Genomic DNA, 4,716 nt, shown 5'->3' on the forward strand with positions numbered 1-4,716 from the left:
CCCGGCCCGCGGCTGTTTGTGCAGAGAGGGTCCCGCCCCGGACACGGCGGCTGGGAGGCCGGGCGCGCGAGTGCGCTACTGCCGGTGTGCTTGTGTGTCTGGTGGCGGGGAGGCGCAGGGGGTGTTTGTTTCATTTTCACTCAGGCAGAAAAAAGCCTGAAACCAGCAAAAAAAAAAGAAAAGAAAATCCCTGGTGACGGTGGCTGGGCCTCTTTGCCTTCCCGGGCCTGCACGTGGTGGGGGAGGGGTGGGGAGGGGTGGCAGGGACCCGGAGCATCGGAGGGTGGGGTGGGGTCTGTCTCCCCTTACCGCAGGGAGGGGCCCCGGTGCCCTGGCGCCCCGCCAAACACGGGGGAAGCGGAGAGCCTGGGAGGTCTGATCCACCATTTGTTTCCTGGGGAAGGAAGGGCGCAGAGGTAGACAGCTACAGGCCTGCGGGCTGGAGCTTTTCTCGCCGGAGCCCCCCACCCCCGCGCCAAGTTCTGAGCTCCCCCCGACCCAAGTCCTCCAAGTCCTGAGCTCCCGACTGGAGGGGCTGGTCACTGGGCACCTAGCGCGGCCCCTGCCCGGGTTTGTTCGCAGACTTAGTGGTCTTTGGGCCCAGAGTTTCTCAAACAGAACTCCATACACACCCTAGGGTTCTCTCCTAGAATTATTTTAGAAGGGAACTAAAGAAAAAAAAAATCTATTTCAGAGTTTGTGCTTCTGTGGCCAGTATGACAACCATTCACTTTGGTGAGTTGATGCAGGTACATCCGGCTCACTTAGCCCTACACTGGTAACCACGACAGTCACCTCACTTCTTGGGCTCCCAGACCATCTATTTTGCTGGTGCAGAACTCAACATTTTCTTTTGCCAGGATCATCTGCCATTGAACTTCAATTTCAGAGACTAAGAAATTAGCTTCTCAAGTAATTTAATGCATTGGAACTATAATTTGACACCATGAAAATGGCACAGAGCCTGGGTGTGGTGTATAATTCTAATTGTTTTGTGCTAATGAAAAAAGAACAGAAGCCTGATTGAACACTTACTTGAAGGATACACAGAGGCTGCAGGGGGCCAGGTGAGGTCTTGGAGCTTGGGAGAACCAGTGGAGTAAACAGTGGGAGAATTGAATCATCAACCCCACACAGTGGCTCAGGAAGGAGGAGTTCCATGGCAATCAGTACAATAAATACTTTGCAAAAGCATAAAATGCTCCATTATTGTCTTTGGAGAAGTCACTTGTAATAGTTCATTAGTGGTGAGTATCACTGTAAATATACAATGAGTGTTGTTATACCAAGTGTATTATTTCCCAATTTTCATTATTGCATTTGAGAATGCATTGTTTAAATTGCTCAGCCCATCAAACTGGATAATAAATGAGTTTGTTTGTTTTGTTTTTTTTAAAGGAAACTATGACAGTAATTCTAATCCTAAAGATGCTACCAGAAAACTACTAGAGCTAATCAATGAATTTGGTAAAGTAGCAGGATACAAAATTAATGCACAGAAATCTCTTGCATTCCTATATACTAATGATGAAAAATGTGAAAGAGAAATTAAGGAAACACTCCCATTTACCGTTGCAACAAAAAGAATAAAATACCTAGGAATAAACCTACCTAAGGAGACAAAAGACCTGTATGCAGAAAACTATAAGACACTGATGAAAGAAGTTAAAGATGATACAAACAGATGGAGAGATATACCATGTTTTGGATTGGAAGAATCAACATTGTGAAAATGACTCTACTACCCAAAGCAATCTACAGATTCAATGCAATCCCTATCAAACTACCAATGGCATTTTTTACAGAACTAGACAAAAAAAGTCTTAAAATTTGTAGGGAGACACAAAAGACCCTAAATAGCCAAAGCAATCTTGAGAAAGAAAAATGGAGCTGGAGGAATCAGACTCCCAGACTTCACACTGTACTACAAAGGTACAGTAATCAAGACAGTATGGTACTGGCAAAACCCCAGAAATCTAGATCAATGCCACAGGATAGAAAGCCCAGAGATTAACCCACACACATATGGTCAATTTATCTTTGATAAAGGAGGCAAGAATATACAATGGAGAAAAGACAGCCTCTTCAATAAGCGGTGCTGGGAAAACTGGACAGCTACATGTAAAAAAGAATGAAATTAGAACACTCCCTAACACCATGCACAAAAATAAACTCAAAATGGATTAAAGACCTAAATATAAGGCCAGACACTATAAGACTCTTAGAGGAAAACTTAGGCGGAACACTCTATGACATAAATCACAGCACGATCCTTTTTGACCCACCTCCTAGAGAAATGGAAATAAAACGAAAAATAAACAAATGGGACCTAATGAAACTTAAAATCTTTTGAACAGCAGAGGACACCATAAACAAGACAAAAAGACAACTCTCAGAATGGGAGAAAACATTTGCCAACGAAGCAACTGACGAAGGTTTAATCTCCAAAATTTACAAGCAGCTCATGCAGCTCAGTATCAAAAAAACAAAAAACCCAATCCAAGAATGGGCAGAAGGCCTAAGTAGACATTTCTCCGAAGAAGATATACAGGTTGCCAACAAACACATGAAAGGATGCTCAACATCACTGATCATTAGAGAAATGCAAATCAAAACTACAATGAGGTATCACCTCACACTGGTCAGAATGGCCATCATCAAAAAATCTGCAAACTATAAATGCTGGAGATGTGTGGAGAAAAGGGAACCCTCTTGCACTGCCGGTGGGAATGTAAATTGATACAGCCACTATGGAGAACAGTATGGAGGTTCCTTAGAAAACTAAAAATAGAACTACCATACGACCCAGCAATCCCACTACTGGGCATATACCCTGAGAAAACCATAATTCAAAAAGAATCATGTACCTCAATGTTCATTGGAGCTCTATTTACAATAGCCAGGACATGGAAGCAACCTAAGTGTCCATAGACAGATGAATGAATAAAGAAGATATGGCACATATATACAATGGAATATTACTCAGCCATAAAAAGAAATGAAATTGAGATATTTGTAGTGAGGTGGATGGATCTAGAGACTGTCATACAGAGTGAAGTAAGTCAGAAAGAGAAAAACAAATACCATATGCTAACACATATATATGGAATCTAAAAAAAAAAAAAGGTTCTGAAGAACCTAGGACAGGAATAAAGATGCAGATGTAGAGAATGGACTTGAGGACAAGGGTAAGCTGGGACAAAGTGAGAGAGTGGCATGGACATATATACGCTACCAAATGTAAAATAGATAGCTAGTGGGAAGCAGCCGTGTAGCACAGGGAGATCAGCTCCGTGCTTTGTGACCACCTAGAGAGGTGGGATAGGGAGGGTGGGAGGGAAATGCAAGAGGGAGGAGATATGGGGATATATGTATACGTATAACTGATTCACTTAGTTATATAGCAGCGACTAACACAACAATGTAAAGCATTTATACTCCAATGAAGATGTTAAAAATAAAAAGATGACACAGGAGATGAGACATGTAAAACTATCACTCTGCTACCATTAAACTTGATGCAAGAGATTTGATTTCAGCAACACATCATCGGTCACATTAATTTAATGCTGTTAGTTTGGATTTTATTGGCTTTGAGGTTTTGTATCTACCTAGAAATTTTGTTTTGGTTTTATGGTTTGTTTATAGAGCTCTGAGCATGAGGACTTCCTGCTTAATTTTAGGTTTATACCTATTTCAGTAACAATAAAATAAAAATAATTTAAGTCAGTACTATGGATCTGGAAGGGTTTTTTGTTGCTGTTGTTGTTTGGTCTCGTTTTGTTTTGGGAGGAGCTATATATAGTTCTCAAAATCTAACTGGCAATTCCAGTGACTGGATCGCTGAGCTGGAAAACACCTTCAAGATTACATACGTTAGCTTTGGGATCAGGGCTTCTAGGTTTAAGGCCTTAGATGAGTCATTCTTCCCGTCTGAGACTCCTTTGCATCATATACTGAACGGGAATAAGATGACTAGTTCATGGGAGGGGCAAAATCAAAATGGGGTAACTGTTAGAGAAAAGGCTTTAGAGGCTACAGGATCATCACAGGAGTTCGAGGAGTTCACGGAGGGGGAGTGCGGGGCAGGTAAACACAGGTAGCTCTGATCACTTGCTAGGCTTTGCTCCAAGCGCCTCGGACACACCTGAGCTCACTTCATCCTCTGCACACCCTAATCACATCCCCATTTTCCAGGGAAGAAAGCCGAGGCACAGGCAATTTAAGTAATTTTGTTCAACCTTCTCTCTAGGTATGACCAAAGTGCTTGGGGCCAGAAGACCTTCCTCCCTTACCTCCTTCATTCTTTTAACAAATACTTACTGGGACCCTACTATCTGTCAGCCCCTGTTCTTCTAGCTGAGGACATCCAGGCAAACAAGCGAGACAGCATTATAGCCCTGGAGTAGTCTGCAGCCCAGACATTAAACCAAGACCCACCCAATCAATGATTTCAGGACCATTGTGATCAGGGCTCTGAGGGATAAATACAGGGTGCAGAGGACCCTGAGACCAGAAGAAGGAGTTGGCTAGGTGAAGACTTGAGGGAGAGTGACCCAAGCAGAGCCATGTGCAAAAGTCTCTAGGTGGGAGGAAAAAGAGCAATGAGTATGTGCTGGAAAGCTTCAGTATCACTCTAACAGTGTAGGGTTGGTGCCAGGATGGATTATTGGACCACGGGGACTGAATAAGGAGCATAGAAAGAGACCCACACAC

The sequence above is a fragment of the Lipotes vexillifer genome, unplaced genomic scaffold, assembly GCF_000442215.2.
Source record: "Lipotes vexillifer unplaced genomic scaffold, Lipotes_vexillifer_v1.1 scaffold1285, whole genome shotgun sequence".
In the NCBI taxonomy this organism is placed as follows: domain Eukaryota; kingdom Metazoa; phylum Chordata; class Mammalia; order Artiodactyla; family Lipotidae; genus Lipotes; species Lipotes vexillifer.